The sequence below is a fragment of the Podarcis raffonei genome, chromosome 4 (assembly GCF_027172205.1).
Source record: "Podarcis raffonei isolate rPodRaf1 chromosome 4, rPodRaf1.pri, whole genome shotgun sequence".
NCBI lineage: Eukaryota > Metazoa > Chordata > Lepidosauria > Squamata > Lacertidae > Podarcis > Podarcis raffonei.
Genome location: NC_070605.1, coordinates 11,271,985 through 11,286,790, shown reverse-complemented (window position 1 = coordinate 11,286,790; position 14,806 = coordinate 11,271,985). Strand labels below are relative to the sequence as shown.

Here is a 14,806-nt window from a genome sequence, read left to right as displayed (position 1 = left end):
ATAAATAGGTACCGCTCCAGCGGGAAGGTAAACAGCATTTCCGTGTACTGCTCTGGTTCGCCAGAAGCGGCTTAGTCATGCTGGCCACATGACCCGGAAGCTGTATGCCGGCTCCCTCAGCCAATAAAGCGAGATGAGCGCCACAACCCCAGAGTCAGTCACGACTGGACCTAATGGTCAGGGGTCCCTTTACCTTTAAACAGCAGCAGGGAACTGCATGCCGCACTGTAGCCCCCCACATCACAAAGAAAGTCCTCTCTCCCTTCCACTTTAGAAAAGAGACAAACTTTTCTATTTTTCCAGAAGACCACTTTGCTGATGTGCAGAAAACAAAAGCTATAGAAAGGGAGGACAATTACAGAGGGAGCGGCATGATAACCTGCTGTTGCGGCAACACACACACACTTGTGAGGCTAGCAGTGCCTTAGAGATTGATCACTTCTCCTACCTAGGCAGTTATCTTTCCACAAGGGCCAACATTGATGCCGAAATCCAGTATCGCCTGAGCTCTGCGAGTGCGGCTTTCTCCCGATTGAAGTGCGGAGTGTTTGAGGACCGGGGCATTCGAAAGGAAACCAAAATGCTTGTTTACAAAGCTATTATACTACCAACCTTACTGTATGCCTGTGAAACATGGACCACTTATAAATGCCATCTTCAACTCCTCGAAAGATTCCTTCAACGGTGTCTCCGAAAAATTTTACACATCACTTGGGAAGACAGGCGAACTAATATCAGTGTACTGGAAGAAGCAAAGATCACCAGTGTTGAAGCAATGATTCTTCAACATCAACTTCGTTGGACTGGTCATGTTGTGCGGATGCCTGATGATCGTCTTCCAAAGCAACTACTCTATTCCAAACTTTAAAATGGAAAGCGTAACGCTGGTGGTCAGCAAAAGAGGTTTAAAGACTCTCTCAAGGCAAATCTAAAAAAATGTAGTATAAAGCTGACAATTGGGAAACACTGGCCTGCGAGCGCTCCAGTTGGAGAACAGCCTTTACCAAAGGTGTCATGGGCTTTGAAGACACTCTAACTCAGGACAAAATGGAGAAACGTGCAAAGAGGAAGGCACACTTGGAAAACCCTCACTATGAATGACTCCTGCCCAGAAACCAATGTCCCCACTGTGGAAGGACATGTGGATCCAGAATTGGCCTCCACTTATGGACTCATTGTTAAAGCCGTGTTTATGGAAGACAATCTTTTTTTTTTTTTTATGGAAGACAATCTTACTCGGCTATGAGTGATCGCCAAAGAAGAAGTATCACCAGCCAAACAATGTTAAGAAAACAAGCTGTGTTGGCCTCACCCCACAAGGCGCTAGGTGAAATTGCCACAGCTCTCACCATGGGAGCTGATGTGGTGTCACCCTAGCACCTCATGGGCTGGAACAATGCAGGTTGTTTGCATGGCTCAACTGGGTGCAGGAGGGCTCTCGATCCCCAGCTGAGCCAGCCCCGGTGCTCCCACCACGCTTGCGCGAGCGGTGGAAGCATTGGGGAGCCAGTGTGGTGTAGTGGTTAAGAGCGGTAGTCTCATAATCTGGGGAACCGGGTTCGCGTCAACGCTCCTCCACATGCAGCTGCTGGGTGACCTTGGGCCAGTCACACTTCTCTGAAGTCTCTCAGCCCCACTCACCTCACAGAGGGTTTGTTGTGGGGGAGGAAGGGAAAGGAGAATGTTAGCCGCTTTGAGACTCCTTATAAAGGTCCCCCTGACCATTAGGTCCAGTCGTGGCCGACTCTGGGGTTGCGGCGCTCATCTCGCTTTATTGGCCGTTCATGTGGCCAGCATGACTAAGCCACTTCTGGCGAACCAGAGCAGCGCATGGAAACCCAATTTACCTTCCCACCGGAGCGGTACCTATTTATCTACTTGCACTTTGACGTGCTTTCAAACTGCTAGGTTGGCAGGAGCAATGACCGAGCAATGGGAGCTCACCCCGTCGCGGGGATTTGAACCGCCAACCTTCTGATCGGCAAGCCCTAGGCTCTGTGGTTTAACCCACAGTGCCACCTGCGTCCCAATAGTAGCACCTTAGAGACCAACTAAATACAGGTATGTTCTGGGTACTGTACAAGCTTTCGTGTGCATGCACACTGCTGGACTAGATGGGGTACTGGCCTGATCCAACAGGCAGAGTGTTAAGCTCTCTTTTTCAAATTTTTCTTACTTCTGTACTTCAACGTGCAAATTTACTCTCAAGTAAACTTTCTTTAATAAGGAAAGCACAACCTTTCTGGTCAGTATTTTCCAGGAACTGCATTTTGTGTGAAAGGTACTCACTTCTTATTTTCCCCTGTTTGGCTGTTTAAACTCTTGAGCTACCCGTGTACAGTGGTACCTCGGGTTAAGTACTTAATTCATTCTGGAGGTACGTTCTTAACCTGAAACTGTTCTTAACCTGAAGCACCACTTTAGCTAATGGGGCCTCCTGCTGCCGCCGCACCACCGGAGCACGATTTCTGTTCTCATCCTGAAGCAAAGTTCTTAACTTGAGGTGCTATTTCTGGGTTAGCGGCGACTGTAACCTGAAGCGTATGTAACCTGAAGTGTATGTAACCCGAGGTACCACTGTACTTGTTCTTCTGGTGGCTGAGTAACGATTTCCCCCCTTCCTGTATGAACACATAGACTTTGTAGGCTGAGAGATGAACTGCCCACCCTAGATCTTAAGAGCTGTTTAAAGGGTTCTGATTGAAACTGGGCATTTCCCTTTCCCCTGTTTAATTCCTTAGTGAACGCTTGTGCCTGCATGACAGAAAAACGACCGTGTGACCTTCCCCAGTCGTGTTTGCGTGCCTATAATAAGGCAGCGTTAATCTTGCTGAGAATTGGAGGCGTTGTATGTTGAGATTCCTGCATTTCAGGTGGTTGGACTAGATGACCCCAGGGTCCCTTCCAACCCTACAAATCTATGCCTATGAATGATGGTCCCTCTCTCTCTCTTTCTCATATTCCAATTGATTCCCATTTCTGCCGATCGATCCCCGAAGCTCTCACCCAGCGAGATTCCCCGCCGTGCGTAATTACGCTTCGCCATCCCTAATCCTGCTGCTTCCACCGGGAAATCATGACGGTGCGTTTCTCCTCTCCAAACTTTCCCCGGCGCTCTGCCGGCCGACTCGGCCCTTTTGGCTACGAGCTCCCCTCCTTCTCTGCCCACTTCCGACCCCACCTCCCCGTCCAGCCTCCCTACCTCCTGGAAAAAGGCGACGGCGCCGAGCAGGACACCCCCCGCAGCCATCGGAGAGAGGCGGGGCCGAGGGAGGCGAGCCAATGGGCGAGGCGGGGGTAGGTGGCCACGGGGCGGGCGCTGCCGCAGTCCTCGGGTGGGCAAGGTAGGAGCAGGCGGAGGCTGGCCGGCCGCTCTGACAATAGGGGCGGGCCGAGGGCACGACGCGGCTGGGCGGGTGGCCTCGCCTCGCTGCGGAGCGCTGGCCGAGGGATCGCCAGCCGGAGGAGCCGCGGAGAGGAAGGCGGAGGAGAGAAAAGCCATCCCGGCTGCGCGCCCGCCTGGCCGGCTTGCAGCAGCAGCAAGAGCAGGAGGCGGGGAGAAGCCGGTAAGTCCCCTTAGCGCGATGCCACCAGCCGCACACGCGGAAGCAGCCGCAGAGCCAGCGCTGCTCCGACCAGCCGCGTCTCCAAATTCCCGGGCGCTGCCAAGTTTGCGCCTTCGCCGGCAAGACTTCCTTCTCTCTCTTTCGCTCTTTTTCGCAGCTGGAAGGGCGGAGGACCAAAGGGATCCTCCTGGTGAAGTTTTATTTTTTTTGGGGGGGGGGTCCGATTATTTATTGGGGGGGGGTGTTGCGTGGTGCATCTGCCGCACCAAAACGACACGACACGACAGTATCGCCCTTCCTGAAAGGGCCGGTTCTCGTTCTTCTGCATTTCATAGAATCCCAGCTTTCCCCGCCCCCCCTAGGTGTGGGGGGTGTGCGCACATAAAATTGATTTTCACGCACACACACACGCCCCCACGCGCAAAAGGCACCTATGGAATTAGAAGAGTCGCTCGGCAGATGCTTCCTTGTCAGAATGCAAAGCTGCAGGTTTTGTTTGCCCTCCTCTCTCCACGCCCCCTTCCCCAAATAATCAAATAAGAAGATCTGCCCCCCCCCCCGAAAGGGGATGGTGATGGGCCGACTCCGTGTCCCTTCCATTCAAAAGAATCTCCGCTCTTTCGACGGGCCATTTAACAAAGGGACTCGACTCTGGGCTGCGGGCGCCCCTCCTCTTTTCCCAGGCTGAGTTGAGGACTCCTTGCCTCCGGTGGGAGGATGGGGGCCGCCGGGTGTGTGAAGCACCTGGCTCCTTTTATCCGCCATCCGCTTGAGGAATTTAACAGCCCCCCTCCCAACAAAGGCTTTTAAAATTGTTTGGGAGGCTTAACAGTACAATTCTCAGAAGTATGTCCACCGCCCCCCAACACAATTAGGTTCATTGGGACTTACTCCCTGGGAAGTGTCTTTGGGGTGGCAAAGATCCATGCATGACATAAATGCAATTTTTGCAGAACTGCTGAAATGTTTAGTTCCCCCTTTAAAAAAATCAGTTTTGCTTTGCTTTGGTATAATTGCAATGTGCTTTGGACACTGGAAGAAGAGGGTCAGAGTTAAATTTCCCTAGCATCTCAGGGAACAGGATGAAACAAAAGTTGATCTGTTTTGTCCAAAGCTCTAAAGTATTACTGGGATGGGTAGGTGTGAGTGAAATTTCCCAGCCTAGCCTTTTCTGGGGGGGGGGGGGAATCTTTTCCAAATAACAAACCAGGGCTCTTATTTTCTGATTGCCCCTGTGCACCCTGGGGTATTTCTGGTGCTGCTGGGATTGCATACTCAATATTGCTTAGTGCAAATTGATTGCGACTTAGTATGCCTTAAGGGACGCGGGTGGCGCTGTGGGTTAAACCACAGAACCTAGGACTTGCCGATCAGAAGGTCGGTGGTTCGAATCCCTGCGATGGGGTGAGCTCCTGTTGCTCGGTCCCTGCTCCTGCCAACCTAGCAGTTCGAAAGCACGTCAAAGTGCAAGTAGATAAATAGGTACTGCTCCGGCGGGAAGGTAAACGGCGTTTCTGTGCGCTGCTCTGGTTTGCCAGAAGCGGCTTAGTCATGCTGGCCACATGACCCGGAAGCTGTACGCCGGCTCCCTTGGCCAATAAAGCGAGATGAGCACCGCAACCCCAGAGTCAGCCATGACTGGACCTAATGGTCAGGGGTCCCTTTAGTATGCCTTAATCTTTTTGTTGACCGCAAAATCACTGGTATGGTGGGTTTTTTTTAATGCATTACTTTGCCCTTTGGAGGTGTTGATTCAGATCTGCCTGCAGATCGCTTGATGACTGCAACATGATGACTCGCATGGGAGAATGAGGCATCACAGAGCAAACCTTTATACTGTATTGGCTAACAGCTGTGTTTCTCAGTGGAGGCAGTTCACACATCTGAGCGATGTACATTTCACATGTGAACTAGACTTGATGTATGTGACATGCGAGGGGAGCACAAGGGCATTGAGTGTGCGTCTGCAGCCCGTGAGACTGGAGGCGCAGATCTTTGCTAGTTGTGGAGAATGAAAGCCCAAATTGAATTTGTTGTTGTTGTATAGTCATTTAGTCGTGTCCGACTCTTCGTGACCCCCTGGACCAGAGCACGCCAGGCACTCCTGTCTTCCACTGCCTCCCGCAGTTTGGTCAAACTCATGCTGGTAGCTTCGAGAACACTGTCCAACCATCTCGTCCTCTGTCGTCCCCTTCTCCTTGTGCCCTCCATCTTTCCCAGTGTGGTGTAGTGGTTAAGAGCGGTAGCCTCGTAATCTGGGGAACCGGGTTCGCGTCTCCGCTCCTCCACATGCAGCTGCTGGGTGACCTTGGGCCAGTCACACTTCTTTGAAGTCTCTCAGCCTCACTCACCTCACAGAGTGTTTGTTGTGGGGGAGGAAGGGAAAGGAGAATGTTAGCCACTTTGAGACTCCTTAAAGGGAGTGAAAGGTGGGATATCAAATCCAAACTCTTCTTCTTCTTCTTCCCAACATCAGGGTCTTTTCCAGGGAGTCTTCTCTTCTCATGAGGTGGCCAAAGTACTGGAGCCTCAGCTTCAGGATCTGTCCTTCCAGTGAGCACTCAGGGCTGATTTCCTTCAGAATGGAGAGGTTTGATCTTCTTGCAGTCCATGGGACTCTCAAGAGTCTCCTCCAGCACCATAATTCAAAAGCATCCATTCTTCGGCGATCAGCCTTCATTATGAATAGGATGCACCAACACAATACTATGTAGGCTGGTGCTTCCACTTCCATAGCTGAGTGGTAGAGGGGGTGCTTTGCTTTCAGAAGGTCTCCCGCTCATTCCCTGGTGTCCCCCAGTAGAGGCAGAAGGATCGGGTAGGTGGTAGGAAAGACTGTGCTTTGATACTTTGGGGAGCTGCTTCCAGTTAGAAGAAACTGAGCCTGGGTTAGAGGGGCCAGTGGCCTGACCCACTTTTTGTCATTCTCGCTGGCACCGTATGTCTCGAGACGCCTCCAGGGTTGAAGCACAGGGTTCTGTGCCTTTGCAGCACAGAAATGATCTCCCTGGGGCACAAGCCTGGGCAGTGTGTATGGAGGCACAGATGACAAGACCCCTCTTTCGGCCTCACTGATATGGTCCAAAGAAAAGCTGGGCAAGATGTTTGGTACCAGCTTTGCTGCGGGAGTTGCCAAGAGGAGGCGTACAAGGTGCCATCCAACTGTTTTAGGGACTCCACTGGATTAGTGTAGCCTTTAATTAGCGGGAAGAAGCCTTTTACAGGAATAAGTACCTTGGATCTGAAAGCCTTGCGAGTCAAACATTTTGGCTCCCGAATGCTGCAAACCTGGAAGTGAATGTTCTGGTTTGCGAACATTCTTTGGAACCCGAAATTCCGGCACAGCTTCCGTGACTTCCGATTGGCTGCAGGAGCTTCTTGCAGCCAATTGGAAGCCGCGCGTTGGTTTCCAAACGTTTTGGAAGTTGAACAGACTTCCGTAGCAGCTTCTGTTAGGAAAGGCAAGAAATGGATAATTTCTGAGCATCAGATCAGTAATGATTTCCCCCAGTGTTCCTCTTCATCTCTCTCTCTCTCTCTCTCTCTCTCTCTCTCTCTCTCTCTCTCTCTCTCTCTCTCCATGTGCTTAGTTAGTGGAAATACTTTCAGGAGAAGCACTGGATTCTCTTCAAATTTGAGTAGCTCAGGCTTTGCGGGTGGCTTGTGACCAACCGTCTGTGGCAGCGCATGATTCCTGGGAAGGGTTTGTGTGTGCATTGTTTTATCCGGTTGGGGTCATCTTGCCTAAATGCCCTGGGTTAATTTCCCCCACTGCTGCTGCGGAGAAGGATGGGGGAGTTGGGAGTGCAGAGATGGATCGTGCTCTTTCTGCCGGGCAGAACTCTATAGAGGGCATTCACTTTCAGAAAGGGAGCCTCACCAAGAGGCTCCTTCTCTATTGAAGGCATTGTTCGCCATCCGTCAGTGCAAAGTGTCGGGACGTGATCTTTGCTCCCGTTAACGGCCCCTGCAACCATCCAATAATGCCAGCCTCTTCGGTGCTGGCAAAACAGAGCTCCAGCCCACGCATTTTTCTAGGTTCAACTGAGCTTTTATGGGGAATTGGTTTGCACTAAGATAAAAAGGAGCAGAAGGCTGTTTCAGCACATGGCCTGAGTTTCCTGTAGGCCATCACAGCCAGCCCATCATTTGAAAAACAAGATTTCAGAGCCATCTTACCAAAAATGGCAACCAGACATTCTGTTTTGGCGACTGCAACTTTGGTTTAAGGGGCCATTTGGTACCTAGCTTATATATCTTCAGCTTCTTGCGCTGCTTTCAACCTCACCTCGTGTATCATACCCCAAGTTCAAATCTTGCCTCTTTCCAGAAATGAGTCTCTATGCTATACAGGGCCCTATTTTTTTTTTAAAGCTTCAAGCTACTTCCTTTTCAGCGAAAGGGAGTTAATCACAGGGGTGCCTGATGGGTTGTTAAAGCCGCGAATGAAATAAACGGCCTTTATTCTGAAAGCCCTTGAAGACCTAATGGGATGCTGGCTGGCCGCTCTGTTGGACACAAGGATCCCGATTGTGAGTGTACAATTTCTAATGATGTGTTTTAACAAGAACCATGTGTGATTTGAAAACATTCCAAAATAAAACCCCAAACGAGCCACGCTCTGTTCTTTTTTGTCCGCCCGCTCCTCATGCCGCCACTCCTGACTAACGCCGGCCCACACACCATCTCGAAAACCCGTGTTCCAAATGAAGGTCTCGCATGATTCCAAACTCCTAAATATTTGAGACTGGCCCGTTTTGGGATGCCTTTTGCTTCCACCTTACTTTGCAGGATATTTTTTTAAAAAGTGATGCTGCAATCGGGTCCTTTTCAACACCTCCTTTGTCTGAAACGGATTACACAACCGCTAGGGTTGGAAGTACACAAACTCCCTGTGCAGGCCGTTTTGCTTTGCCAAGGAACCTGTATACAGCAGGGGTTAACGTTTAACCTGCCCCACCCTGCCCAATGACCCGGGCCAGAATGACAAACTATCAATGCTTAAGGGAAGCAAGCCCTTGTTTGCAGCTTTGAGCAACTGAAAGGCGAGATGTGATAGGCCTCTGTGGGTTCGGGATCCAGGCCTCTTGCACACCTGTGGTTGTGCACTGCAATCTGGAACCCAGCTGGAGATCTGGTATCAGTAGATCAGTGCTGGGCTGTGCAGTTTCAGGCTGCGGGTGGGAGCTCACAAGACTGACTGCGCCTCCTCGCAGAGGTTTTCCTCACACAGAGAAAAGTAGCATGTCTGGGAGAAAGCTAGGCTACAGCCCTTCTACCTGATATGCCAATATGACTTCTTGGTTCCTGAAATTCCTTCTGATTAAATGAATAACATATAATATAATATAAACGGCCTTGGCCCAGTATACCTGAAGGAGCGTCTCCACCCCCATCGTTCTGCCCGGAAACTGAGGTCCAGCGCCGAGGGCCTTCTGGCAGTTCCCTCATTGCGAGAAGTAAGGTTACAGGGAACCAGGCAGAGGGCCTTCTCAGTAGTGGCGCCCGCCCTGTGGAACACACTCCCAGAAGATGTCAAAGAGATAAACAACTACCTGACATTCAGAAGACATCTGAAGGCAGCCCTGTTCAGGGAAGCTTTTAATGTGTGACATTTTTGTGTATTTTTTGTCTTTGTTGGAAGCTGCCCAGAGTGGTTGGGGAAACCCAGCCAGATGGGCGGGGTACAAATAATAAATTATAATGGTGATGATGAATAGAATTCTACAGGATGTGTTACTCGTGTGTGAAAACAGTCCCGATCCAAGGATCCCCCAGGCATGCACCTCCAGATGGTGGTGACATCAGGCGCCATTCTGGCACCTGGGCATCTTCACTTGGTGAAGCCAATAGTGAGGTGCAAATTTCGAACGCTGTGCAGTTTGTTATGGGTGCTGAGAGTTATTAGGTAAAGGTAAAGGGACCCCTGACCATTAGGTCCAGTCGTGGCCGACTCTGGGGTTGCGGCGCTCATCTCGCTTTATTGGCCGAGGGAGCTGGCGTACAGCTTCCAGGTCATGTGGCCAGCATGACTAAGCCGCTTCTGGCGAACCAGAGCAGTGCACGGAAACGCCGTTTACCTTCCCGCCAGAGTGGTACCTATTTATCTACTTGCACTTTGACGTGCTTTCGAACTGCTAGGTTGGCAGGACCAGGGACCCAGCAATGGGAGCTCACCCCGTCGCGGGGATTCAAACCGCCAACCTTCTGATCGGCAAGCCCTAGGCTCTGTGGTTTAACCCACAGCACCACCTACATCGGGCTGAGAGTTATTAGAAAACCTCTACAGTGGTACCTTGGGTTACAGACGCTTCCGGTTACAGACGCTTCAGGTTACAGACTCTGCTGACCCAGAAATAGTACCTCGGGTTAAGAACTTTGCTTCAGGATGAGAACAGAAATCGTGCGGCGGCAGCGGGAGGCGCCATTAGCTAAAGTGGTGCTTCAGGTTAAGAACAGTTTCAGGTTAAGAACGGATCTCTAGAACGAATTAAGTTCTTAACCAGAGGTGTCACTGTATTTGCCTCCCACAGCTAGAATCCCCATACTGGTTTAACAATCCATTTCTCTTCCCAGGGAACCCAGAAGCCACGATAGGTCCCATCCACACAATACATTTAAAGCACTAAGTCCTAAGAGGAGCAATTGAAAGAGCTGGGTAGGAGGCTCTCCAGATGGTGTACCTCCAGATGGTGGAGACATCAGGCGCCATCCTGGCACCCGGGCATCTTCACGTGGATGCCACTGGCTGATAGCCAGGTGCAAAAATGCTCCTGGGAGGAGTGGGAGATTAAGGCGGACATGATTGGCTGCCTTCAAATTTTTGAAGGGCTGGCGCTCAGAAGATGAAGCAGGCCTGTCCTCTCTTGCTCCAAGCGAGCAGCACGAGATCCAGTGGGTGGAAATTGCGGCCAAGCAGATTTTGGCGAAACATTGGAAGGTACTTCCAGAATGCGGCAGCTAGACTGGTGATTGGGAGCGGCCACCGAGACCATATAACACCGGTCTTGAAAGACCTACACTGGCTCCCAGTACGTTTCCGAGCACAATTCAAAGTGTTGGTACTGACCTTTAAAGCCCTAAACGGCCTCGGCCCAGTAGACCTGAAGGAGTGTCTCCACCCCCATCATTCTGCCCAGACGCTGAGGGCCTTCTGGAGGTTCCCTCATTGCGAGAAGCAAAGCTACAGGGAACCAGGCAGAGGGCCTTCTCAGTGGTGGCGCCCACCCTGTGGAACGCCCTCCCATCAGATGTCAAAGAGAACAACAACTACCAGACTTTTAGAAGACATCAGAAGGCAGCCCTGTTTAGGGAAGCTTTTAATGTTTAATAGGTTATTGTATTTTAGTGTTTTGTTGGAAGCCGCCCAGAGTGGCTGGGGAAAGCCAGCCAGATGGGCCGGGTATAAGTAATAAATTATTATTATTATTATTATTATTATTATTATTATTATTATTACTACTACTACTACTACTAATACTACTAATACTACTGATGGTAGGAGCTTCTTGATAGTGGAACAGGTTGTCCCAGGAGTGGGTGAACTCTCCTTCCCAGGAAGTACCGTATTTTTCGCTCGATAACACGCACCTGACCATAACACGCACATAGTTTTTAGAGGAGGAAAACAAGAAAAAAAAATTCTGAATGAAACAGTGGATGTATCATTTTTGTGCTTCATGCTGTGGCCACAGACATGTGATTTGACGGTGAGTTTGGGGTAGCCCAATGCAAAAATCCTGAGAATCCATGTGGATCTGTGCTTTGTAACCACGTTTTTGCACCATTGCAGCCCCAGGCAACAGTGGGTGCGTGATTTTTTTTGGTGCAGGCTGTAGCCATGGATATGCTATGTGATCTGATGGTGAATTTGGGGTGACCCAATGCAAAGATCCTGAGGATCCATGTGGATCCGTGCTTTGTAACCACGTTTTTGCACCATTGCAGCCCTCTTTTTGCATCAGATCATTGCTATGTGATCTGATGGTGAATTTAGGGTGACCCAATGCAAAGATCCTGAGGATCCATGTGGATCCGTGCTTTGTAACCACGTTTTAAGTGGGGAGGGAAGGAAAAACATAGAAGGGACAAGGAGCACCGAGAGGGGTGTGCAGAGAACCAGCTGGCTAAGAATGCAGGAGAGGGGTTTTACCGGAGGGAGGAAAGGAAGGCAAAAGTTTCCCCACCCACCCACCCAAGCCAGCCAGCTCTCTCTCTCTACCCCATCTGCATGTTGCCTGCGAGTCCCTAGACGCAGCAGCAGCAGCAGCAGCAGCACCACCACCACCACCGGAGCACGGAGAGGAATTAGAAGGAAGGACGCTCTGCTTTCCCCTCTGCTTGCCTGGAGGGGAGGGGTTTTCTCTGCTCTTTGTTCCGTTTGAGCAAACACAGTAACGAAACAGAAGAGGGTGGGCAGTAAGAGCCTGAGGCAGAATGCAGGAAAGCAACAGCTTTCTCTCTCGGGAGGCTCGAACGCACGTGTGGCTGCCTGCAATCAGTTTACCACACTGAGAATGAAGATAAACTGGTAAAATAAGGGGGCTGGGTTAAAGCTAAAGGGAAAACCTCAAAGATCCCTCAAGAACAAGGCAGGGGTTCAGGGCTCCCAAAGCCGAGCTGCAGCCTTAGAAGGGAAAAATGGGGCTTTCGGAGGTGGTTTTTACTGCCCCGCTGCTTCCAATTTTTTAAAAGGCAAATTGCAGGAGAAGATGCAGCAGTCAGTCACTCTCTCACTCCCTCCAAGCACCCACGCTAGCGAACAAACACACAGGCAACCACACACTCACAAAGCACACACACTAGCAAACACACAGTCGCGCTGCACACACAATCAAGCGGTCAGAGTGGCCAAACCTCCTAGCAAGCACTTCCCTGGCTTCTGCTGACCGCAACGAAGACGACCCTCGAAGAAAATGTGTGATGCACTCGGGCCAGTCGGCTCCAGGGACCACACATTCGCTCAATAACATGCATAGACATTTCCCCTTACTTTTTAGGAGAAAAAAGCTGCGTGTTATAGAGGGAAAAATACGGTACTTAAGGTGAAAGCCAGGTGGCCATCTGCCAGGGATTCTGGAGTTTGCTTCTTGAGCTGCAGATCCTGCAATCTGCATGTGGTTGGACTGCGTGACCTCCAATGTACTTTCCAAGGTGCTTTGGGGGAAAGACCACAGCTCAATGGCACAACATCTGCATTGCAAGCCAAAGTTCCCAGGTTCAATTCCCAGCTTCTCCAGGAAGGGTTGGGAGAGGCTCCCTGGTAGGACTGGGCAACATCTGGTTTTCAACATCTAGATATGTTGTTTGTTGTTTAGTCATTTAGTTGTGTCCGACTCTTCGTGACTCCTGTCTTCGGCGCACTCCTGTCTTCCACGGCCTCCTGCAGCTTGGTCAAACTCATGCTGGTAGCTTCGAGAACACTGTCCAACCATCTCGTCCTCTGTCGTCCCCTTCTCCTTGTGCCCTCCATCTTTCCCAACATCAGGGTCTTTTCCAGGGAGCCTTTTCTTCTCATGAGGTGGCCAAAGTATTGGAGCCTCAGCTTCAGGATCTGTCCTTCCAGTGAGCACTCAGGGCTGATTTCCTTCAGAATGGATCGGTTTGATCTTCTTGCAGTCCATGGGACTCTCAAGAGTCTCCTCCAGCACCATAATCCAAAAGCGTCAATTCTTCGGCAATCAGCCTTCTTTATGGTCCAGCTCTCACTTCCATACATCACTACTGGGAAAACCCATAGCTTTTACTATACGGACCTTTGGTGGCAAGGTGATGTCTCTGTTTTTTAAGATGCTGTCTAGGTTTGTCGTTGCTTTTCTCCCAAGAAGCATCTAGATATATCACCACCTAAACTTTGTGATATACCAACATATCACGATGTCTGAAATAAGCATGGGGCTCTGTAGAGGCATTGGCTGGTTTCATATCTCCTGTTGCTCGGGGATTCTTACGAACACCCATATCAGCTTTGGAAAATCCCTTCCGCCATCTTGACTCAAAATGATGTCCAGATTTATCCAGACGTGGGCAACAGCTGATCTCACGAACTGTCTTGCAAAATTTGGTTACGACACCCTCGGAGGTGTCCAAATGCATAACAGGTAGTAGATCTGGGCTGGCAGTTTTTGGAGGGCCATCGGTGCAAAATAAGCACAGTGGCATTTGGGTTTCATGCACGTGTATTTGCTTGTGTATATGTTGTGCAGCCAAGATGCATCTAATCCAGATTCCGTTGGTTGAATTCCCACATGTTGGCAGCGGGTAGGCCAGAAGCCAAAGGGGGTGTGTGTGTCTCATTTTCTGCCCCCTTCCTGCCCCCCCAGCTGTGATGGGACGGACAGAGTACTCTTTCCAGAGATCAGACCTGATTTCTCACCAAAGGCTGCATACAACGTCCTGATCTAATCCACTGACCAGATTCAGTTTTATATATCCTTTTTAGATATTCAAAGTATGCATGGGGAGGTTGACCAGCTGACTTAACTCTCAATGTATGCGTGGTCATTAGAATATAAGTGCATGGAAAGGATGTTAGGATATTTCCGTTCCACCTTAAAAGGGAGCAGGATGTTTGTATAACAGCCTGCGTAAGTTCCTGTCTCACAGGATGTTTATGTTGTAAGTTCGTTTCGTTTTCTGCTGTTTTGCCTGAGCAGTCGGAGGAGACGGTCATGATTTCTTTGTTCTGACCAACGCCTAATAAACTGTAAATATGCATGTTCTGCTCTCATGCTGTGCAACTTCTGTTGTGTGAATTCTGCTGATAGAGTGTGCACAAGTCCAAGAATGTGGCTATCTTTTCTTGAGGCTTCGTGTCGCTATAAATAGCTGATACTGCGTGACTACGGGAGGTCGATGGATCGTCCAGCACCAAGCTTGGGGCCTCAGATGGACTCTATCTCCCTGGCAGTATCCCAACAACAGGTTATGGGCCCAGATTCACGGCACTTGCAGGAGAGTAAGACTGCGACAGACTGCTGAGGTATGTGTGGGAAAAGCGAAAGCAGAGGCTTTTCTGTTGCCGCGGCAGCCTCTTTTGATGTTCGGCTGGCCTAATTGGCCTGGGAACCGAGCCAAGCAGGCTTCGTGATTTATGGGTGCCAAGATAAGGAGTCTCTGAAGTGAAGAAGCCTCACGGCTGGCGTTAAGAGGTGGAATGGAGTTTCTCCAAGCCTCTGAAGCTGCTGAGTGTCCAAAGTTAAATCGGCACAATTATCAGAGCTGGGCAAAATGGTGTGAGA

At 50.2% G+C, this 14,806-nt stretch overlaps 1 protein-coding gene across 2 annotated transcripts in view; it reads left to right on the top strand.

The window, feature by feature from the left end:
• The first annotated feature begins 3,325 nt into the window (after window positions 1-3,325).
• The window catches only part of PAK1 (p21 (RAC1) activated kinase 1), a 111,353-nt gene continuing 99,872 nt past the window's right edge, over window positions 3,326-14,806 (top strand). Inside the window, exon 1 of one of the 2 annotated variants that reach the window (XM_053385446.1) lies at window positions 3,326-3,566. The gene's annotated coding sequence lies outside the window, so the exon portion shown is untranslated. The remainder of the gene's footprint in view (window positions 3,567-14,806) is intronic. The other variant, XM_053385445.1, reaches the window with a different exon arrangement.